The sequence below is a fragment of the Oncorhynchus clarkii genome, chromosome 16 (genome assembly GCF_045791955.1).
Source record: "Oncorhynchus clarkii lewisi isolate Uvic-CL-2024 chromosome 16, UVic_Ocla_1.0, whole genome shotgun sequence".
Lineage (NCBI taxonomy): Eukaryota > Metazoa > Chordata > Actinopteri > Salmoniformes > Salmonidae > Oncorhynchus > Oncorhynchus clarkii.
This window is the reverse complement of record NC_092162.1, coordinates 56,629,638-56,654,637: the sequence shown is the minus strand read 5'-3', so window position 1 is coordinate 56,654,637 and position 25,000 is coordinate 56,629,638. Positions and strand designations below refer to the sequence as shown.

At 45.8% G+C, this 25,000-nt stretch overlaps 1 protein-coding gene across 1 annotated transcript in view; it reads left to right on the top strand.

The window, feature by feature from the left end:
• The window catches only part of LOC139368787 (bone morphogenetic protein 7-like), a 59,153-nt gene that overhangs the window by 6,558 nt on the left and 27,595 nt on the right, over positions 1-25,000 (top strand). The window lies entirely within an intron of this gene.

The window sequence follows — 25,000 nt, the reverse complement described above, 5'->3', positions numbered from 1 at the left end:
TCTGAAGGTCTATAACATATTATTTTATTGAGAGAAAATTATTTGTTTGATTCAGATAGATTCATATTTGTCCTGTCTGTGGATGTGTGTCTTGATGAGAGAAGGATTCCATCTGTTACCATGGTGATGCCACAGGGCACCACCTGCCCCCCTGCCACCACCCTCACCACCCTCTGGGAGGTGGCACAGAGTTGGCAGCCCGTTTACGTTTAATGGTGTGTGTTGAATTGGCATGTTTGAATTTATTTGAGGGATTTGCATTGAGACAGCATTGTGTCACTCCACTGCTGTACACACACACACACACACACACACACACACACACACACACACACACACACACACACACACACACACACACACACACACACACACACATTTACACATGCATGCACACACACACACACTCGAGTGCACTATCACACACACTCATGCCTGCATGCTTGGTAACGCTCGCTGTCAAGCCACAGTTATGTTGGAGTTACAGTTATGTTGGAGTTACAGTCATGTTGGAGTCATACATCTAAATCATAGCATTAACTTACTGGTGTTGATGTATGTAACATGGTGCTGTAAGGAATATGGAACATGGTGCTGTAAGGAATATGGAACATGGTGCTGTAAGGAATATGGAACATGGTATATGCTAGGTAGATGTGGCAGTAGGGAAATAGTTGGTTTGTAGGTTGGGATGGGTATATGGTGCGGGTACTGAAGTGATGATGTTGGAATAGGGTTGAAATGGTACGTACTGTAGGCAGGCACACACACACACACACTTTCTTGCGCCTTCTCTCCCTGGCCCTCCTTGCAGGCCTGTGCTCAGTGGGCTGCCCTTGGGACTGAGGTTAATACAGATGTTTCTCTACGTCTGCAGGCCAAAGCAGATGTGCACAGAAACTCTATCTCCTCGCAATTCAACAGACCCCTTTCCCACATCCCTCTGTCACCAAGCCCTGTCCCTCTCACAGCCATGTCTGACCCCACCTTGCACCACCCTATACCAAAACACACAAACGCATGTACACACATGCACGCACACACACACACACACACACACACACACACACACACACACACACACACACACACACACACACACACACACACACACACACACACACACACACACACACACACACACACATTTAAACCTACCAAAATACACTGACCTCCTCCTAACTTTCATAGCTTACACCAACAGTGTTCCCTAGTGTCCTCTCTCCAACCCCCAACTCTGCCCCTTAACCCCAGGGAATCAAACCTTCCCACTCGCCAGACACAAAACATGTAAACACTTTCTCTCTCTCTCTCTCTCACACACACACACACACACACACACACACACACACACACACACACACACACACACACACACACACACACACACACACACACACACACACACACACACACACACACACACACACACACACACACCAGCCCCAGAAGCCATCCATCTCTTACTTTTATAAGCTCTCTGGGGTCTGAGATAGTTCTCTCTGTCTGCCAGGTTAGGAACAGTAGATTGGAGCTGAAGCCTGTTGGATGGTCTTTCTGTTGAGGTCCAATCAGCTCTGTTCTCCTACTGGCCTGGTTATGACACTGGGAGGTGTTATTCTTCCTCCCTCCCCATTGATTTATGTGGTCACTACTTGGTGGACACACACACACACACACACATACAGAGTGTTTACAATACATTTTGGAGCTGATTTGTGTCAGAGATTGCATATTTTAGGTCCTCCGTGGACAGGAGAGAATTAACTGGGATATAATAATGTGATAGTTGGTTCAGGTAGCTACTGTTGCCTTCAGGTAATGACTGTTTCTGCTGTCCTCTTTTCCACTTTTTTCAATGCTTCATGCAAAGTTCAAGCAGTTAACATACCACAGAGAAGCAAAACAATGCCCCCCCCAGTTTCTGCTAGGCTACCACATAACACATGGATTATTTATCAAGGTCAAAGCCTTGCATTCCCTTTCTATTTAACTCCTGGAACTGTATGTTCACCTGTAGATCTCCAAACACACTGACATCTGGATCTGCACAGCATCTCCTCACTCTTGGACCGTCCCAGACACTTGCTGTGAGTTGTGATGAAACAGCCTGCGGGTGGGACTTGACAATGTGGCAAGTTGTCAAAGACCCAGATGTGCAGAGTAGCGGGTGTTCTCGCTCGGCTGAAATGACGGACGGGGCGCGTTCAAGGCCAGGAATGTTTCAGCCAACAACACTACGCTTTCTAAATCATGTCTCTCTCTCTCTCTCTCTCTCTCTCTCTCTGAGGCTGAGCATGGGTAATTTTCACTGTAGGAGTATGCTGCTGACATAATTGACCCCTGAGGTTGCTCATAAACACATCAGAATGGGGTTAGAGAGAGAGAGAAGGGGGGGGGCAGAAGATAAAGAATGAAAATTATAGGATTGTGATGATAGAGTACAACAGTATGAGTCATAATACCCATAAAACCTAGCGGTCAAACAGGGAAATGATTCCAATCGTTTTTCCACCCTTCATTTTTACCTTAGGGGATTTTAGAAACACTTCCAATAAGGGCTGTGTTTTGTGAAGGCTTACCCTGGCATGACATTTTGATAACTGTGTAAATCTCTCTAGGACAAGGTGACTTTTATCAGTATACACCCCCCCTAAAAATGAAATGCTAATTTTCTGCTAATGTGGCTATCATAAAGAACTATTTTTTTATTTATTTTTTATTTCATCTTTATTTAACCAGGTAGGCCGGTTGAGAACAAGTTCTCATTTACAATTGCGACCTGGCCAAGATAAAGCATAGCAGTGTGAATAGACAACAACACAGTTACACATGGAGTAAACAATTAACAAGTCAATAACACAGTAGAAAAAAGAAAAAAAGAAAAAAAAGAGTCTATATAAATTGTGTGCAAAAGGCATGAGGAGGTAGGCGAATAATTACAAATTAGCAGATTAACACTGGAGTGATAAATGATCAGATGGTCATGTGCAGGTAGAGATACTGGTGTGCAAAAGAGCAGAAAAGTAAATAAATAAAAACAGTATGGGGATGAGGTAGATAAATTGGGTGTGCTATTTACCGATGGACTATGTACAGCTGCAGCGATCGGTTAGCTGCTCAGATAGCAGATGTTTGAAGTTGGTGAGGGAGATAAAAGTCTCCACTTGGTGAACCCAACTATAAATCTCATGATGATCTGGATGAGACTGCCGAATCGAGGCAAAGGTAAGAATCTCTGGATTAACTATCTAATGTTAGCTTAATGTAGTAGTTAATAAATTGGCAACGTTTCTTTAAATGGACAATTCTGTGAACTGTTTTGTGCAAGTTTTAAATTGACACAATACCTGTTAGCAAAGATGTCAGCTAGAGATGACGTGCAGGATTTTGTAGTTTTGCGTGATGTTTACTTTGATTAGCATTTTCGAATCTGAGAGTAAATAGAGGCAAAAATATTGATAAAAATTATCAAAACGTCACCCCAGGGTAATCCTACACGAAACACAGCCCTTATTTTAGGTGTATTTAAATGAATGGTGGAAAAACGATTGGAGCCATTTCCCTGTTTGATTGCTAGGTTTTATGGCTATTATGACACCTCCACTGTGGGGCTGTATAGGCATGTATACCAGTGGAGGCTGCTGAGGGGAGGACTGCTCATAATATCGTCTGGAATGGAGCTAATGGAATGGCATGAAACACCTGGAAACCATGTGTTTGATGTATTTGATACCATTCCACCTATTCTTCTCCAACCATTGACACAAGCCCGTCCTCCTCAATTAAGGTGGCACCAACCTCCTGTGATGTATACACCCTTCACATCAGCTACTCTTGCATTGGATAACTGTTCCTTACAACGAGCACATCAAGTGATCTGCCTTAATATCCCCCCAAGCAGAGTGAATTTTAGTGAATCAAAGTCAGAGAGAGCCCAGTGCCCTTGTCTTCTGCGGAGGGCAGCATTGAGTGGAGTTTACCCCAGAGCGAGAGTCCAGATGTGGGCCAGAGCAAATCCAAGTCTGTGTGGGTGGACCATTTCAGTTTGTACATGATGTGTACACCGAGGAACTTAAAACTTTCCACATTCTCCACTGCTGTCCCGTCGATGTGGATAGGGGAGTGCTCCCTCTGCTGTTTCCTGAAGCTCACTATCATCTCCTTTGTTTTGTTGACGTTGAGTGAGAGGTTGTGTCCTGACACCTCACCTCCTCACTGTAGGCTGTCTCATCATTGTTGGTAATCAAGCCTACTACTGTTGTATAGTCTGCAAACTTGATGATTGAGTTGGAGGCGTGCATGGCTACGCAGTCATTGGTGAACAGGGAGTACAGGAGGGGGCTGAGCACGCACCCTTGTGGGGCCCCAGTGTTGAGGATCAGCGAAGTGGAGATGTTGTTTCCTACCTTCACCCCCGGGGGACGGCCCGTCAGGAAGTCCAGGATCCAATTGCACAGGGCAAGGTTGAGACCCAGGTCCTCAAGCTTAATGATGAGCTTGGAGGGTACTATGGTGTTGAATGCTGAGCTATAGTCAATAAACAGCATAGGTATTCTTCTTGTCAGATGGGGAAGGGCAGTGTGCAGTGTGATGGCGATTGCATCGTCTGTGGACCTATTGAGGTTGTAAGCAAATTGAAGTGGGTCTAGGTTGACAGGTACGGTGGATGTGATATGATCCTTGACTAGCCTCTCAAAGCACTTCATGATGACAGAAGTGAGTGTTACGGGTCGATAGTCATTTAGTTCAGTTACCTTTGCCTTCTTGGGTACAGGAACAATGATGGCCATCTTGAAGCATGTGGGGACAGCAGACTGGCATAGGGAGAGATTGAATATGTCCGTAAACACACCAGCCAGCTGGTCTACGCATGATCTGAGGACGCGGTTAGGGATGCCGCCTGGGCCGGCAGCCTTGCGAGGGATAACACATTTAAATGTCTTGCTCACATCGGCCACTGAGAAGGTGAGTCCACAGTCCTTGGTAGTGGGCCGTGTCGGTGGCATTGAATTATTCTCAAAGCGGGTAAAGAAGGTGTTTAGTTTGTTTAGAAGCAAGACGTCGGTGTCCATGACGTGGCTGGTTTTCCTTTTGTAGTCCATGATTGTCTGTAGACCCTGCCACATACGTCTCGTCTCTGAGCCATTGAATTGCGACTCCACTTTGTCTCTGTACTGGCATTTCGCTTTTTTGATTGCCTTGCGGAGGGAATAACTACACTGTTTGTATTCAGACATATTCCAAGTCACCTTTCCATGGTTAAATGTGCTGGTTCGCGCTTTCAGTTTTGTGCGAATGCCGCCATCTATCCACGGTTTCTGGTTAGGGTACGTTTTAATACTCACAGAAGGTACAACATCTCCTATGCACTTCCTTATAAACTCACTCACTGAATCAGCATATACGTCAATATTATTCCCTTAGTCTACCTGGAACATGTCCCAGTCCGTGTGATCAAAACAATTTTGAAGCGTGGATTCCGATTAGTCAGGCCAGCGTTGAACAGTCCTTAGCACAGGTACATCCTGTTTGAGTTTCTGCCTATAGGAAGGGAGGAGCAAAATGGAGTAGTGGTCTGATTGGCCGAAAGGAGTGCAGGGGAGGGCCTTGTTTGCATCGCGGAAGTTAGAGTAGCAATGATCCAGTGTTTAACCAGCGCGAGTGCTACAGTCAATATGCTGATAGAATTTAGGTAGTCTTGTTCTAAAATTTGCTTTGTTAAAATCCCTAGCAACAATAAATGCAGCCTCAGGATATATGGTTTCCAGTTTGCATAAAGTCCAGAGAAGATCCTTGAGGGCCGTCATGGTATCGGCTCGAGGGGGATATACACGGCTGTGACAATAACCAAGGAAATTTCCCTTGGGAGACAATACGGTCGGCATTTGATTGGTAGGAATTCTAGGACAGGTTTATAAAAGGACTTGAGTTCCTGTATGTTGTTACAATTACACCATGAGTCGTTAATCATGAAACATACACCCCCGCCCTTCTTCTTCCCAGAGAGATGTTTATTCCTGTCGGCGCGACGCACAAAGAATCCAGGTAGGAATTCTAGGACAGGTTTATAAAAGGACTTGAGTTCCTGTATGTTGTTACAATTACACCATGAGTCGTTAATCATGAAACATACACCCCCGCCCTTCTTCTTCCCAGAGAGATGTTTATTCCTGTCGGCGCGACGCACAAAGAATCCAGGTGGCTGTATCAACTCCGACAGCATATCCCGAGAGAGCCATGTTTCCGTGAAACAGAGTATGTTACAATCCCTGATGTTTATCTGGAAAGCAACCCTTGTCCTAATTTCGTCTACGTTGTTATCTAGAGACTGGACATTAGCGAGTAATATACTCGGAAGTGGTGGGTGATGTGCGCGCCTCCGAATTCTGACCCGAAGACCACTCTGTCTACCTCTTCTCCGGTGGCGTTGTTTTAGGTCAGTCTCTGGAATCAGTTCAAATGTTCTGGGTGGTTCGGACAAAGGATCCGCTTCAGGAAAGTTGTATTCCTAGTCGTAGTGCTGGTAAGTTGACGTCGCTCTGATAACCAATAGTTCTTCCAGGCTGTACGTAATAACATTGAAGATTTTCTGGGCTAACAATGTAGGAAATAATACATAAAATAAACAAAATACTGCAAAACTTCCTAAGGCAACTCTCTCTGTCGGCGAGGCAACCATCTCTGTCGGCGCCATCTTGTGATTGTGCCCAAATTTCCAGAAATGTGTCTATACGTAGTATTAAAATGTGTCTATTATCTGTCCACTGTGTCTGCATTGTGACCAGATTTCCTGGAAACTTCCTTTATGCAAATTATTTAAGACACATATTGATGTAATCAGTCAACGTTGCCAACTGTCAGTGATTTTAGAGACTGGAATAATGATGATTTAAATGGTTTCCCTGTCCAGATCTGTCTACACTTGTAAGTTATCCGGACAATGAAGGTCTGACTACCTCCAGATGTGGGCAGGATGATCTGATCACAATCAAATCACAATGTGTCTTTTGATTGTCTACGCGTGTCTAAAAGTGTGGGCACAATTACAATGTGGACAAGATCAGGACAAAGGATGCACGTTCATGGCAGGTATAAACAAGGCTTAACAGCTTCTCCAACAGGCACAAACAACAAAATCAAAGCTTGTAAAAACCAAGTAACAACAGTAAGCAACTGATTTTATAAGTGCTGAAATATAATGTATAGTGTGAAATATGAATTTGATGTCTGTTTTGTGTTTATTTGGGAAGGCGGCAGCTGTTCGCCTTACGTTGGACCATTTCCCTCTCTTAACTATTTCATTTATTTGGAAAGTGAATGGTTATAATTAAACTAAACAAACAACAAGCTCTTTAAATGAGGGTGCCAATGTGCCCGTCATGTGTGCAGGGGATGCCGCACTGGGTTTTGGGGGGAAATTTGTCTGTGTCTGTGTGTGTGTGTATGGACGTGCGTGTGTGCATGTGTGCATGTGTCTATGTGTGTGTGTGTGTGTGTGTGTGTGTGTGTGTGTGTGTGTGTGTGTGTGTGTGTGCGCGCTGTGTGCGTGTGCTTGTAAAATCTCCTGAGGTCTATAATAAGAGGCGTTTTGGCTGGTTGAGAAGGGTGTGGTGGCTGCGGCCTCTAAATTAAAGAACGTTAAAAGGGGGGGGAAGAGGAGTGGTGATACCAAGAGGAAGTATAGCTGGCTCCAGTATACACTCCTTTATCCAACTCCCTCAACATGTGTTGAGACACACCACAGAACAACCCACTGGAAGACAGCTTCAAGTACAGCTTGTCTAGAAATAGAACTCCAATATGTGAAATTCTGATGTATTGTCACCTTACGGTAGATGTGTTAAACATCTCTTGTTGATGTTAATATTTTGTCTGGGAGATGAGCCCAGATAGTTGGAGTGTTAGCTCTCTATCTACCCTCTGAAACTCCATGCCCATGCCTGCATTGGGTCTGTGGTGTTACTGTAAATCTCTGAGGTTCAGGGGGGAAGTGCACCTCCATAACAGGCAGTGGAGAGTGAGGGGAAACCCAGCTCTCATGTTTATGGACGCAGAGTGATTCCACCACGGCTCTCCTCCTCTCTGTGTGTTACAATAAAATTAACTAATTGTTTTAATCAAATCAAATTTATTTATATAGCCCTTCTTACATCAGCTTATATAATATCAAAGTGCTGTACAGAAACCCAGCCTAAAACTCCAAACAGCAAGCAATGCAGGTGTAGAAGCACGGTGGCTAGAAAAACTCACTAGAAAGGCCAAAACCTAGGAAGAAATCTAGAGAGGAACCAGGCTATGAGGGGTTGCCAGTCCTCTTCTGGCTGTGCCGGGTGGAGATTATAACAGAACATGGCCAAGATGTTCAAATGTTCATAAATGACCAGCATGGTCAAATAATAGTAGTTGTCGAGGGTGCACAGTAGTTGTCGAGGGTGCAACAAGTCAGCACCTCAGGAGTAAATGTCAGTTGGCTTTTCATAGCCGGTCATTCAGAGTTTCTCTACAGCAGGTCTGGGACAGGTAGCACGTCCGGTGAACAGGTCAGGATTCCATAGCCGCAGGACGAACAGTTGAAACTAGATCAGCAGCACGGCCAGGTGGACTGGGGACAGCAAGGAGTCCTCATGGCAGGTAGTCCTGAGGCATGGTCCTAAGGCTCAGGTCCAGATATAACAGACTGACCCAAGCCCCCCGACACATAAACTACTGCAGCATAAATCCTGGAGGCTGAGACATGAGGGGTCAGGAGACACTGTGGCCCCAATCCGATGATTCCCCCGGACAGGGCCAAACAGGCAGGATATAACCCCACCAACTTTGCCAAAGAACAGCCCCCACACCACTAGGGGGATATCTTCAACCACCAACTTACCATCCTGAGACAAGGCCGAGTATAGCCCACAAAGATCTCCGCCACGGCACAACCCAAGGGCGGCGCACCAACCCAGACAGGAAGACCACGTCACTGACTAAACCCACTCAAGTGACGCACCCCTCCTAGGGACGGCATGGAAGAGCACCAGTAAGCCAGTGACTCAGCCCCTGTAATAGGGTTAGAGGCAGAGAATCCCAGTGGATAGAGGGGAACCGGCCAGGCAGAGAAAGCAAGGGTGGTTTGTTGCTCCAGAGCCTTTCCGTTCACCTTCACACTCCTGGGCCAGACTACACTCAATCATATGACCCACTGAAGAGATGAGTCTTCAGTAAAGACTTAAAGGTTGAGACCGAGTCTGCGTCTCTCACATGGGTAGGCAGACCATTCCATAAAAATGAGCTCTATAGGAGAAAGCCCTGCCTCCAGCTGTTTGCTTAGAAATTCTAGGGACAATTAGGAGGCCTGCGTCTTGTGACCGTAGCATATGTGTAGGTTTGTACGGCAGGACCAAATCGGAAAGATAGGTAGGAGCAAGCCCATGTAATGCTTTGTAAGTTAGAAGTAAAACCTTGAAATCAGCCCTTGCCTTATCATGAAGCCAGTGTAGGGAGGCTAGCACTGGAGTAATATGATCACATTTTTTGGTTCTAGTCAGGATTCTAGCAGCCGTATTTAGCACTAACTGAAGTTTATTTAGTGCTTTATCCGGGTAGCCGGAAAGTAGAGCATTGCAGTAGTCTAACCTAGAAGTATCAAAAGCATGGATTAATTTTTCTGCATCATTTTTGGACAGAAAGTTTCTGATTTTTGCAATGTTACATAGATGGAAAAAAGCTGTCCTTGAAACAGTCTTGATATGTTCGTCAAAAGAGAGATCAGGGTCCAGAGTAACGCCGAGGTCCTTCACAGTTTTATTTGAGATGACTGTACAACCATCAAGATTAATTGTCAGATTCAACAGAAGATCTCTTTGTTTCTTGGGACCTACAAAAAGCATCTATGTTTTTAGAAAGTTTGCAACCATCCACTTCCTCTTGTCTGAAACACAGGCTTCCAGGGAGGGCAATTCTGGGGCTTCACCATGTTTCATTGACATGTACAGCTGTATGTCATCCGCATAGCAGTGAAAGTTAACCTTATGTTTTTGAATGACATCCCCAAGAGGTAAAATATATAGTCAAAACAATAGTGGTCCTAAAACGGAACCTTGAGGAACACCGAAATTTACAGTTGATTTGTCAGAGGACAAACCATTCACAGAGACAAATTGATATCTTTCCGGCAGATAAGATCTAAACTAGGTCAGAACTTGTCCGTGTTAACCAATTTGGGTTTCCAATCTCTCCAAAACAATGAGGTGATCGATGGTATCAGAAGCAGCACTAAGGTCTAGGAGCACGAGGACAGATGCAGAGCCTCGGTCTGACGCCATTTAAAGGTCATTTACCACCTTCACAAGTGCATTCTCAGTGCTATGATGGGGTCTAAAACCAGACTGAAGCATTTTTTAAACATTGTTTGTCTTCAGGAAGGCAATGAGTTGCTGCGCAACAGCTTTTTCTAAAATTATAGAGAGGAATGGAAGATTTGATATAGGCCGATATTTTTTTATATTTTCTGGGTCAAAGTTAGGCTTTTTCAAGAGAGGCTTTATTACTGCCACTTTTAGTGAGTTTGGTACACATCCTGTGGATAGAGAGACGTTTATTATGTTCAACATAGGAGGGCCAAGCACAGGAAGCAGCTCTTTCAGTAGTTTAGTTGGAATAGGGTCCAGTATGCAGCTTGAAGGTTTAGAGGCCATGATTATTTTCATCATTGTGTCAAGAGATATAGTACTAAAACACTTGAGTGTCTCCCTTGATCCTAGGTCCTGGCAGAGTTGTGCAGACTCAGGACAACTGAGCTTTGAAGGAATACGCAGATTTAAAGAGGTGTCCGTAATTTGGTTTCTAATGATCATGATCTTTTCCTCAAAGAAGTTCATGAATTTATTACTGCTGAAGTGAAAGCCATCCTCTCTTGGGGAATGTTGCTTTTTAGTTAGCTTTGCGACAGTATCAAAAATAAATTTAGGATTGTTCTTATTTTCCTCAATTAAGTTAGAAAAATAGGATGATCGAGCAGCAGTGAGGGCTCTTCGATACTGCACGGTACTGTCTTTCCATGCTAGTTGGAAGACTTCCAGTTTGGTGTGGCGCCATTTCTGTTCCAATTTTCTCTAAGCTTGCTTCAGAGCTCGGGTATTTTCTGTGTACCAGGGAGCTAGTTTCTTATGCCAAATGTTTTTAGTTTTTAGGGGTGCAACTGCATCTAGGGTATTGCGCAAGGTTACATTGAGTTCCTCAGTTAGGTGGTTAACTGATTTTTGTCCTCTGACATCCTTGGCTAGGCAGAGGGAGTCTGGAAGGGCATCAAGGAATCTTTGGAAGAATTTATAGCACGACTTTTGATGCTCCTTGGTTGGGGTCTGAGCAGATGATTTGTTGCGATTGCAAACGTAATAAAATGGTGGTCCGATAGTCCAGGGTTACGAGGAAAATACATTAAGATCCACAACATTTATTCCATGGGACAAAACTAGGTCCAGAGTATGACTGTGGCAGTGAGTAGGTCCAGAGACATGTTGGATAAAACCCACTGAGTCGATGATGGCTCCGAAAGCCTTTTGGAGTGGGTCTGTGGACTTTTCCATGTGAATATTAAAGTCACCAAAAATTAGAATATTAGGGCCTCCCGGGTAGTGCAGTGGTCTAAGGCTAGGTGTACGGTGTTTCCTCCGACACATTGGTGCAGCTTGCTTCCGGGTTGGATGCGCGCTGCTTATTGGTTTGGTTGGGTTGTGTTTCGGAGGACGCATGGCTCTCGACCTTCGTATCTCCCGAGCCCGTACAGGAGTTGTAGCGATGAGACATGACAGTAACTTCTAACAATTGGAGAAAAGTGGGGGTAAAAAATTAGAATATTAACTGCTATGACTACAAGGTCCAATAGGAATTCAGGGATCTCAGTGAGCAACGCTGTATATGGCCCAGGAGGCCTGTAAACAGTAGCTATAAAAAGTGATTGGGTAGGCTGCATAGATTTCATGACTAGAAGCTCAAAGGAGAAAAACTTCAGGTTTTTTATATAAATTGAAATTTGCTATCGTAAATGTGGTCACTAGTGTAACCAGGAGATGAGGCCTCCTTTAAAATGCATCAGGCTTAAGCCATGTTTCAGTCAGGCCAATCACATCAAGATTATGATCAGTGATTACTGATCATGAGTTCATTGACTGTAACTGCCTTTGTGAGGGATCTAACATTAAGTATCCCTATTTTGAGATGTGAGGTATCACGATCTCTTTCAATAATGGCAGGAATGGAGTAGGTCTTTATTCCAGTGAGATTGCTAAGACAAACTTCTGCCATGTTCAGTTTTGCCCAACCTAGATCGAGGCACTGACACGGTCTCAATGGGGATAGCTCAGCTGACTACACTGACTGTGCTAGTGGCAGACTCCACTAAGCTGGCAGGCTGACTAACAGCCTGCTGCCTGGCCTGCACCCTATTTCATTGTGGAGCTAGAGGAGTTAGAGCCCTGTCTATGTTGGTAGATAAGATGAGAGCACCCCTCCAGCTAGGATGGAGTCCGTCACTCCTCAGCAGGCCAGGCTTGGTTCTGTTTGTGGATGAGTCCCAGAAAAAGGGCCAATTATCTACAAATTCTATCTTTTGGGAGGGGCAGAAAACAGTTTTCAACCAGCGATTGAGTTGTGACACTGCTGTAGAGCTCATCACTCCCCCTAACTGGGAGGGGGCCAGAGACACTGCTGTAGAGCTCATCACTCCCCCTAACTGGGAGGGGGCCAGAGACTCTGCTGTAGAGCCCATCACTCCCCCTGGGAGGGGGCCAGAGACTCTGCTGTAGAGCTCATCACTCCCCCTAACTGGGAGGGGGCCAGAGACACTGCTGAAGAGCTCATCACTCCCCCTGGGAGGGGGCAAGAGACTCTGCTGTAGAGCTCATCACTCCCCCTAACTGGGGGGGGGGGGGCAGAGACTCTGCTGTAGAGCTCATCACTCCCCCTAACTGGGGCCAGAGAATATTACTCGATGCCTACACATCTTTCTAGCTGATTTACACGCTGAAGCTATGTTGCGCCTGGTGACCTCTGACCTCTGTTTCATCCTAACATCGTTGGTGCCGACGTGGATAACAATATCTCTATACTCACTACACTCGCCAGTTTTAGCTTTAGCCAGCACCATCTTCAGATTAGCCTTAACGTCGGTAGCCCTGCCCCCTGGTAAACAGTGTATGATCGCTGGATGATTTGTTTTAAGTCTAAAACTGCGGGTAATGGAGTCGCCAATGACTAGGGTTTTCAATTTGTCAGAGCTAATGGTGGGAAGCTTCGGCGTCTCAGATCCCGTAATGGGAGGAGTAGAGACAAGAGAAGGCTCGGCCTCAGACTCCGACTCGCTGCTTAATGGGGAAAACCGGTTGAAAGTTTCTGTCGGCTGAATGAGCGACACCGGTTGAGCATTCCTACAGCATTTCCCTCCAGAAGCCATGAGAAAGTTGTCCGGCTGCGGGGACCGTGCGAGGGGATTTATATTAACGTTACTATCTGTACTTACTGGTGGCACAGACACTGTTTCATCCTTTCCTACACTGAAATTACCCTTGCCTAACGATTGCGTCTGAAGCTGGGCTTGCAGCACAGCTATCCTCGCCGTAAGGCGATCGTTCCCCTGTATATTATGAATACAGCGACTGCAATTAGAAGGCATCATGTTAATGTTACTACTTAGCTTCGGCTGTTGGAAGTCCCGACGAACCACGTCCAGATAAAGCATCATGTTAATGTTACTACTTAGCTTCGGCTGGTGGAGGTCCTGACGAACCACGTCCAGATAAAGCATCATGTTAATGTTACTACTTAGCTTCGGCTGGTGGAGGTCCTGACGAACCAGGTCCAGATAAAGCATCATGTTAATGTTACTACTTAGCTTCGGCTGGTGGAGGTCCTGACGAATCACGTCCAGATAAAGCATCATGTTAATGTCACTACTTAGCTTCGGCTGTTGGAGGTCCTGAAGAATCACGTCCAGATAAAGCATCATGTTAATGTTACTACTTAGCTTCGGCTGTTGGAGGTCCTGACGAATCATGTCCAGATAAAGCATCATGTTAATGTCACTACTTAGCTTCGGCTGGTGGAGGTCCTGACGAACCAGGTCCAGATAAAGTATCATGTTAATGTTACTACTTAGCTTCGGCTGTTGGAGGTCCTGACGAATCACGTCCAGATAAAGCATCATGTTAATGTTACTACTTAGCTTCGGCTGTTGGAGGTCCTGACGAACCAGGTCCAGATAAAGCATCATGTTAATGTTACTACTTAGCTTCGGCTGTTGGAGGTCCTGACGAACCATGTCCAGATAAAGCATCATGTTAATGTTACTACTGTTTGGCTGGTGGAGTTCCTGACGAATCACGTCCAGATAAAGCATCATGTTAATGTTACTACTTAGCTTCGGCTGGTGGAGGTCCTGACGAACCACGTCCAGATAAAGCATCATGTTAATGTTACTACATCTCCAATCGAAAATCAAATCAAGAGTCGGCTTTCTATTCCGCAACAAAGCCTCCTTCACTCACGCCGCCAAACTTACCCTAGTAAAACTGACTATCCTACCGATCCTCGACTTCGGCGATGTCATCTACAAAATTGCTTCCAACACTCTACTCAGCAAACTGGATGCAGTTTATCACAGTGCCATCCGTTTTGTCACTAAAGCACCTTATACCACCCACCACTGCGACTTGTATGCTCTAGTCGGCTGGCCCTCGCTACATATTCGTCGCCAGACCCACTGGCTCCAGGTCATCTACAAGTCCATGCTAGGTAAAGCTCCGCCTTATCTCAGTTCACTGGTTACGATGGCAACACCCATCCGTAGCACGCGCTCCAGCAGGTGTATCTCACCGATCATCCCTAAAGCCAACACCTCATTTGGCCGCCTTTCGTTCCAGTTCTCTGCTGCCTGTGACTGGAACGAATTGCAAAAATCGCTGAAGTTGGAGACTTTTATCTCCCTCACCAACTTCAAACATCTGCTATCTGAGCAGCTAACCGATCGCTGCAGCTGTACATAGTCTATTGGTAAATAGCCCACCCATTTTCACCTACCTCATCCCCATACTGTTTTTATTTATTTTTCTGCTCTTTTGCACACCAATATCTCTACCTGTACATAACCATCTGATCATTTATCACTCCAGTGTTAATCTGCATAATTGTAATTATTTGCCTACCTTCTCATGCCTTTTGCACACAAAGAATATATAGACTCCCCTTTTTTCTACTGTGTTATTGACTTGTTAATTGTTTACTCCATGTGTAACTCTGTGTTGTCTGTTCACACTGCTATGCCTTATCTTGGCCAGGTCGCAGTTGCAAATGAGAACTTGTTCTCAACTAGCCTACCTGGTTAAATAAAGGTGAAATATATATATATTTTTTTAAACTACTTAGCTTCGGCTGGTGGAGGTCCTGATGAACCACGTCCAGATAAAGCATCATGTTAATGTTACTACTTAGCTTCGGCTGGTGGAGGTCCTGATGAACCATGTCCAGATAAAGCATCATGTTAATGTTACTACTTAGCTTCGGCTGGTGGAGGTCCTGACGAATCACGTCCAGATAAAGCATCATGTTAATGTTACTACTTATCTTCGGCTGGTGGAGGTCCTGACGAATCACGTCCAGATAAAGCATCATGTTAATGTTACTACTTATCTTCGGCTGTTGGAGGTCCTGACGAATCACTTCCAGATAAAGCATCATGTTAATGTTACTACTTATCTTCGGCTGGTGGAGGTCCTGACGAACCAGGTCCAGATAAAGCATCATGTTAATGTTACTACTTAACTTCGGCTGGTGGAGGTCCTGATGAACCATGTCCAGATAAAACATAATGTTAATGTTACTACTTAGCTTTGGCTGGTGGAGGTCCTTATGAACCAGGTCCAGATAAAACCTCCAGAGTGAAAAAGTTAAATGAGGGAAAAACTAAAAATATAAACGGTAATTAAAAACTATTTATTAAAAACTAAAAACTGTAAAGTTGTCAGGTAGCAAAGTAAGGTTGGCAACAAAACGCACAGCAGCACGTAAACAAGTCTGCAAGTTGTGACCGGAAATGACAAGCAATGTCCGTCTTGGCCCAAGAAGAAGGAGAAGAAGGAGAGAGAGGTCACAACCAACTGCCCAGGCACAGAGCTCTCTCAGGGCTATAAGTTCTACCAGTGCAAATGCATTAACCATGTTCTACCACCTTGTTCCAGGAATCACTCAAATTCTGCACAAAGGCGCAAACACACATACATTCACATGCACAGGCGGAAACACACACAAGCGCAAATGCACACGCACACACCGCATCCAGTGTTGAATGGGTCTTAAGAGTGGCCAGGTTCTAGCGTGGAACTGTGTTGACCATTTCCCAGACAGCCTGCGCTGTCAGGGGTTAAGCAGTATAAATACATCGCAGAGCACTGATGTCACCAGTGGGCAGGATGTTTCCTAACGCGGTAATCACTCTGCTGTGGGCAGTCACCCGTTACCCGGGAGATCAAACCTTTTCTCCTCTTTATAGGATCAACATGTTGAGCAAACTCCCCCTTTCTCTCTCCTTCCTTCTGTCTCTCCTCTCTCTCATTCCCTCTCTCTCTCCCTGCCTTCCTTTCTCACTCTGTCTCTCTCTCTCTCTCTCTCTCTCTCTCTGTCCCTCTCTCTCTCTCTCTTTCACACACACACCACGCACACACACGCACACAGATGCACGCATGCACACACACACACACACACACACACACACACACACACACACACACACACACACACACACACACACACACACACACACACACACACACACACACACACACACACACACACACACTCTTCCTCTCTTTATCTCTCTCTTCCCCTCCCTCTCTCTGTAGGTTATGGAAAATGTGACACGTTTTAGTTTTTTTGTACCAAGTTTTAAAACATTGGTGGAGGGTCTGCATCAATATCTTCTGCAGGACGGGAGAGAGAGAGAGACTCAGAGAGAAAAGTTGAAAGAAAGAAAGAAAGAGAGAGAGACTCAGAGAGAAAAACTGAAAGAAAGAGAGAGTGAGAGACTCAGAGCTAAAAAGTGATAGAAAGAGAGAGAGAGAGAGAGAGAGAGAAGAGGGATGTGGGCTGAGGTAATTGCAATGCTCCAGTCAGTCCTTCCCAGGTTAGAGTGTGTGATAAGGAGATTAGGGCTGACCCTACAAAGCATTATAATCCCTTTATGGACCATGTGAGGGTTCTGACCGTAACCTGAATGGACTGACTTCCACCTCACCCTCTCTACATCTCCCCACCTTCCAACACCTGTGTCTGTGTGTGTGTGTGCGTGCGTGTGTGTCCTGGTTGAGGTTGTCAGGCACTATAATAGGCAGTGGGGGGATGAGGTGGGAGAGAGAGGTGATGGTGGTGGGACATCTCTGTTAGAGAGAGGGGTAAGAGGGTGAAGTGGCGGGGGGGTGTTGAGGAGTAAGGGGTGAGCTGCCCCCCGTTGTCTAGCGGAAGTGAGCGGTGCAGGATTGACTGGTGTGAGGGTGCTGAACAGACACTTGAGCTAATGTGACCTGTCAGTTCTGTCTCCTGTTGCTCCGGAGAGAGAGGTGTCGGGGGAAGTGTCTGGGGTCCAGTGGCCCAGAGGGAGAGGGGGAGGAGAGGAACGAGTGGAAGGGAGAGAGGAGATTGGGGGAGCAACAGCTGTGGGGAGAGAGAGAATAGGTTGAGAGAGGGAGGGAGAAAAGAAAACATGGTCTGTTCTTGCATTGATTATGTGAGTTTTGATAGAGAACAGCAGGATTACAGCCTGCACCGATGGGTGTTGTTGAGGGATATTTTGTCCATGGTTGGGGGTGGGTAATGCATAAGGGAGCAGCTCTTTCCCTCATGAAGAGAAGAGGAGAGGAGCTGGGATAGTCTGGGCCTTGATATAGGAAATACACAGATTTATTTTAGGCACGGTCTCTATGAGAGAGCATTGAAGCTGGAGTGCATGGCCACATTGGGCAGTGTTCCAGAAATGGGTTCACTCTTTATTGAGAATGTATTGACGCTAACCTTCTTCTGCATGCCAGGTGTTTGCAGTACTGAATGTTTTCAGAAGGGACCTCATCATTGTAGCTCTGTTGTGGTCTGTCCATGTGTGGAGCTTCAATCTGGGGACAAACTATGTGGGTTTGATCTCCCCATCCACATCATAACCAGATCATAACCACATCCAGCATCTTGTTAAAAGGCATACATCTGTGTTGAGATAGCAAATTTGGGAATGAAACAATCCTGCTAACAGAATGGGAGTCGGCTAGTGACTGAAGCGTCCATGTGTTCATGTTCCATTAAAGTTATTTAAAGTCATGCTTCTGTGTGGTGTTGTGTGTTAGTGTCTTCGCATAGGCGTGTGTGTATAACTAATTATGGATCATTATTTTGCCTTGACACACATGACATGAAGGCTGTTTACACATCAAGTGTGTCTGTGTGGGCTGCAGGTGTATCAAGGATGTGTGTGTGTGTGTCAAAATACTGACGGTATTATTTTCAATACCGTAAAAAAAGAGATATACAGTGCCTTGCGAAAGTATTCGGCCCCCTTGAACTTTGCAACCTTTTGCCACATTTCAGGCTTCAAACATAAAGATATAAAACTGTATTTTTTTGTGAAGAATCAACAACAAGTGGGACACAATCATGAAGTGGAACGACATTTATTGGATATTTCAAACTTTTTTAACAAATCAAAAACTGAAAAATTGGGCGTGCAAAATTATTCAGCCCCATTAAGTTAATACTTTGTAGCGCCACCTTTTGCTGCGATTACAGCTGTAAGTCGCATATTTGTTACGTATTTATATTTTGGGGGGGTTTGGGGGCATCTCCGCCTTGTGGGGGCTGCGGCGTTGCGTGCTACACCACTGCTTACAACTAACTATAAGTTAAACATAACTAGAAGAAATCTAAGATGTGTCAAATAAATGATATCAAAGCTCAGGGCTCCAGCTATGCATTTGGTTGGCTAACTTGCTAGCTAACTGACCCGATGTCTAGATCAAGCTTCTTGGTTACACCAGAGACATTCAATCCCTCCTGGATCAAGATCCCTGTTGTCTAAATTGTTTTGTGCATCAAAAAAATCTATACATATACATATATATTTATTGTTGTTGAAATAATGCGCCTTGTGTGCACTTCCGGTAATACCGTATACCCCGGTATGGTACAGAAACGGTATGACGGTATGGACATCTGAATACCGCTAAACCCTAGTGTGTGTGTGTGTTGCAGTAAAAGTGTATTTGTGTTCCTCCATTGTAGAGTACAGTAGGCCTGAAACACCACTGTTCAGCATGATGGGTTCATAGAGGAGACAAGTGACTCACACCAACACACACATACACAGCTAAACACAAACACATATACACAGTGTGTGTATTTGTGCAAAACAAAAAAAGTGGGGGCGAGCGTTGTGACCGCCAGTCACGTCCTCCTAGAGGAAGTCATAAACGCGCCCGCTTGGCTTTCACTGCTGTGCCCTGCTTCTAATGACTACCATACTACTGGGGGGACCAGAACGACTTTCACATGCAGCTGCACCCAGATAAAGAGCTTTTACAGTGGAGAGTCAGGCGGCTGCTCTCCAGGACAAGGGAACAGGTCTGGCTTTCTTCCCAGAGGGATTGCACCTGCGCGGGCCGTGGGAGGAGAAAGAGGGCCCTAGGTGGAGGACTAAGCCCTGGAGCTGAGTAGGGCCTGACTTATTGACTGGGGTTTAGCGGGGCTCTCAGGAGGGGGGTGTGTGTAGGGGTGAAGGGGAGAAGGGTGGAGACGAGGGCGTAGGGAAGAGAAAGAAAGGGGTTTCTGAGAGGGGTGGGGGAGTATTTTGGTGTGGTGGTGGTGGAGGGGGTGAGAATACATTGGTGTTTTTCGGGGGAAGTGGTGAGAGGGGGTCAGGCATCCCCATGTCATCGCTGACTTGGCTCTTTTGATTCTTAGCTGTTGTTTATGGACGATAGTAAAATCGCACAGCAGGAGAAAGGAGGGAACCAGAGTCATCTCAGCTGTGTGTGTGTGTGTGTGTGTGTGTGTGTGTGTGTGTGTGTGTGTGTTTGAGCACAGCTGAGCTCTCTTAGGTCAACCCTCGTGGCTTGGCATTCTTGTGGCCTCATTGAGTGTGCATTTGTGTGACGTCGCACAATCACACACACATATACACTGAGTGTACCAAACATTAGGAACAACTTCCTAATATTGAGTTGCACCCCCCCCTTTTTTTGCCCTCAGAACAGCTTCAAGTTTGGACTCTAAAAGATGTCAAAAGCGTTCCTTAGGGATGCTGGCCCATGTTGACTCCAATGCTTCCCACAGTTGTGTCAAGTTGGCTGAATTTCCTTTGGGTGGTGGACCATTCTTGATAACTGTTGAGCGTGAAAAACACAGCAGTGTTGCGGTTCTTGACACAAACCGGTGAGCCTGGCACCTACTACCATACCTCGTTCAAAGGCACTTAAATCTTTTGTCTTGCAAGACACAATCCATGTCTCATTGTCTCAAGGCTTAAAAATCCTTTTTTAACCTGTCTCCTCCCCTTCAGCTACACTGATTTGAAGTCGATTTAACAAGTGACATCGATAAGGAATCATAGCTTTCACCTCCTTCATCTGGTCAGTCTATGCCATGGAAAGAACAGGTGTTCTTAATGTTTTGTATACTCAGTCTATAGCCTAAACACACTGACTCACTGTGCGTTGAGTCAATGTCACTTTGTCTATTTATACCACTATTGGCAGGTTAGTAGGGAAAAAACACACTAATATTACCAAAAAGTCATGTTAGCATTAGATCAACACGTAATTCCTTGATGGTCCAATCTCATAGACTAACAGGGGCAGAGGTTTGCAGTGCTGATGTGTTTACACATTCCACTGTAGTAAAGGTCATAGAGTGGAGGATGTCTACCACTGTCTGCAGCACTATCTCACTGAGGTGGAAACACTCTCATGCTGCTACTGCTTCTTTGACTCTGAAAACTTCCTGCTATAGTCAGTATGGCTCTAAGAGAGGAGAGGAGTGGGGAGGAGAGGAGAGGAGAGAGGAGAAAGAGAAGAGGATAAAGAGGAGGGGATAGAGGAGAAAGATGAGAGGAGAAAGAGGAGGAGATATAGAGGAGAGGATAGAGAGGAGAGGATAAAGAGGAAGGGATAGAGAGGAGAAAGAGGAGAGGAGAAAGAGGAGAGGATAGAGAGGAGGGGATAGAGAGGAGAAAGAGGAGAGGAGAAAGAGGAGGAGATAGAGAGGAGAAAGAGGAGAGGAGAAAGAGGGGAGGTGATAGAGAGGAGAACGAGGAGGAGAAAGAGGAGGGGATAGAGAGGAGAGGGGAAAGAGGATAGGATAAAGAGGAGGGGATAGAGAGGAGAGGAGAAAGAGGAGGGGATAGAGAGGAGAAAGAAGAGAGGAGAAAGAGGAGAGGAGAAAGGGGAGAGGAGAAAGAGGAGAGGAGAAAGAGGAGATGAGAGAGGAGAAAGAGGAGAGGATGGAGAGGAGAAAGAGGAGAGGAGAGGAGAAAGAGGAGATGATAGAGGAGAAAGAGGAGAGGAGAAAGAGGAGAGGATGGGGAGGAGAAAGAGGGGAGGAGAAAGAGGAGAGGATGGAGATGAGAAAGAGGGGAGGAGAAAGAGGAGAGGATGGAGAGGAGAAAGAGGAGAGGATAGAGAGGAGGGGATAGAGAGGAGAAAGGGGAGAGGATAAAGAGGAAGGGATAGAGAGGAGAAAGAGGAGGGGATGGAGAGGAGAAAGAGGAGGGGATAGAGAGGAGAAAGAGGAGGGGATAAAGAGGAGAAAGAGGAGGGGATAGAGAGGAGAAAGAGGAGAGGATAGAGAGGAGGAAGAGGAGAGGACAGAGAGGAGAAAGAGGAGGGGATAGAGAGGAGAAAGAGGAGAGGATAGAGAGGAGAAAGAGGAGAGGGTAGAAAGGTGAAAGAGGAGGGGATAGAGAGGAGGAAGAGGAGAGGACAGAGAGGAGAAAGAGGAGGGGATAGAGAGGAGAAAGAGGAGAGGAAAGAGAGGTGAAAGAGAAGGGGATAGAGAGGAGAAAGAGGAGAGGACAGAGAGGAGAAAGAGGAGGGGATAGAGAGGAGAAAGAGGAGAGGGTAGAAAGGTGAAAGAGGAGGGGATAGAGAGGAGAAAGAGGAGAGGACAGAGAGGAGAAAGAGGAGAGGAGAAAGAGGAGGGGATAGAGAGGAGAAATAGGAGAGGATAGAGATGTGAAAGAGGAGGGGAGAAAGAGGAGGGGATAGAGAGGATAGAGAGGAGAGGAGAAAGAGGAGGGGATAGAGAGGAGAGGATAGAGAGGTGAAAGAGGAGAGGATAGGGAAGAGTGGATAAAGATTTGGGATAGAGAGGAGAAAGAGGAGGGGCTAGAGAGGAGAGGGGAAAGAGGTTGGGATAAAGAGGATAGGATAAAGAGGAGAGGATAGATAGGAGAGGAGAAAGAGGAGAGGAGAAAGAGGAGGGGATAGAGAGGAGAGGAGAAAGAGGAGGTGATAGAGAGGAAGGGATAGAGAGGAGAAAGAGGAGGGGATAGAGAAGAGAAAGAGGAGAGGAGAAAGGGGAGAGGAGAAAGAGGAGATGATAGAGAGGAAAAAGATGAGAGGATGGAAAGGAGAATGAGGAGAGGAGAAAGAGGACAGGAGAAAGGAGAGTTGATGGAGAGGAGAGTAGAAAGAGGAGAGGATAGAGAGGAGAAATATGAGAGGATAAAGAGGAGAGGATGGAGAGAAGCAAGAGGAGAGGAGAAAGAGGAGAGGAGAAAGAGGAGAGGAGGAAGAGGAGAGGATAGAGAGGAGAAAGAGGAGAGGATAAAGAGGAGAGGATGGAGAGAAGAAAGATGAGGGGAGAAAGAGGAGAGGAGGAAGAGGAGAGGATGGAGAGAAGAAAGAGGAGAGGAGAAAGAGGAGAGGATGGAGAGGAGATAAAGGAGAGGATGGAGAGGAGAAAGAGGAGAGGATGGAGAGGATAAAGAGGAGAGGATGGAGAGGAGAAAGATGAGAGGAGAAAGAGGAGAGGATGGAGAGGAGAGGAGAAAGAGGTGATGATGGAGAGGGGAAAGAGGGGAAAGAGGAGAGAAGAAAGAGGAGAAAGAGGAGAAAGATGAGAGGAGAGGATAAAGAGGAGAAAGAGGAGAGGATAGAGAGGAGAAAGAGGAGGGGAGAGGATAAAGAGGAGAACGAGGAGAGGATGGAGAGAAGAAAGATGAGAGGATAAAGAGGAGAGGATGGAGAGGAGAGGATAAAGAGGAGAGGATGGAGAGGAGAAAGAGGAGAGGATAGAGAGGAGGAAGAGGAGAAAGAGGAGAGGATAAAGAGGAGAGGATGGAGAGGCGAAAGAGGAGAAAGAGGAGAGGAGAAAGAGGAGGGGATAGAGAGGAGAGGAGAAAGAGGAGAGGATGGAGAGGAGAAAGAGGAGTGGATAGAGAGGAGAAAGAGGAGAGGATAGAGGAGAAAGAGGAGAGGCTAAAGAGTAGGGGATAGAGAGGAGAGGAGAAAGAGGAAAGGATAGAGAGGAGAAAGAGGAGAGGATAGAGAGGAGAAAGAGGAGAGGAAAAAGAGTATGGGATAGAGAGGAGAAAGCGGAGAGGAAAAAGAGGAGGGGATAGAGAGGAGAAAGAGGAGAGGAGAAACAGGAGAGGAGAAAGAATAGGGGAGAAAGAGGAGGGCATAGAGAGGAGAAAGAGGAGGGGATGGAGAAGAGAAAGAGGGGGGGAGAAAGAGGATGGGATAGAGAGGAGAGGATAGAGAGGTGAAAGAGGAGGGGATAGAGAGGAGAAAGAGGAGAGGACAGAGAGGAGAAAGAGGAGAGGAGAAAGAGGAGGGGATAGAGAGGAGAAAGAGGAGAGGATAGAGAGGTGAAAGAGGAGGGGACAGAGAGGAGAAAGAGGAGAGGAGAAAGAGGAGGGGATAGAGAAGAGAAATAGGAGAGGATAGAGATGTGAAAGAGGAGGGGAGAAAGAGGAGGGGATAGAGAGGAGAAATAGGGGAGGAGAAAGAGGATGGGATAGAGAGGAGAGGATAGAGAGGTGAAAGAGGAGAGGATAGAGAGGAGAAAGAGGAGAGGATAGAGAGATGAAAGATGAGGGGATAGAGAGGAGAAAGAGGAGAGGATAGAGAGGGGAAAGAGGAGGGGATAGAGAGGGGATAGAGAGGAGAAAGAGGAGGGGATAGAGAGGAGAAAGAAGAGGGGATAGAGAGGAGAAAGAGGGGATAGAAAGGAGAAAGAGGAGAGGAGGAAGAGGGGATAGAGAGGAGAGTATAGAGAGATGAAAGAGGAGAGAATAGAGAGGAGAAAGAGGAGAGGAGAAAGAGGAGAGGAGGAAGAGGAGGGGATAGAGAGGAGTGTATAGAGAGATGAAAGATTAGGGGATAGAGAGGAGAAAGAGGATAGGAGGAAAAAGGGAGGAGAGGAGAAAGTTGAGAGGGGAAGGGAGGATCAGAGCAGGTGTTGGCAGCTCTGAGGGCGTTCCTGATAGCTCCCCTGGGCTCTAGTTAGTTATAGTAGTACAGTGCACTGTACACTACCGTTCAAGTTTGCGGTCACTGAGACATTTCCTTGTTTTTGATAGAAAAGCATCCATATCCATTAAAATAACTCAAAATTGATCCGAAATACAGTGTAGACATAGTTAATGTTGTAAATGACTATTGTTGCTGGAAACGGCAGGTTTTTTATGGAATATCTACATAGGCGTACAGAGGCCCATTATCAGCAACCATCACTCCTGTGTTCCAATGGCACGTTGTGTTAGCTAATCCAAGTTTATAATTTTAAAGGGCTAATTGATCATTAGAAAACCCTTTTGCAGTTATGTTAGCACAGCTGAAAACTGTTGTTCTGATTAAAGTGGCATTAAAACTGGCCTTTAGACTAGTTGAGTAAGCGTCAGTATAGAGACAAAGTAGAGTTGCAATTCAACGGCTCAGACACAAGAGGTATGTGGCAGGGTCTACTGTCAATCACAGATTACAAA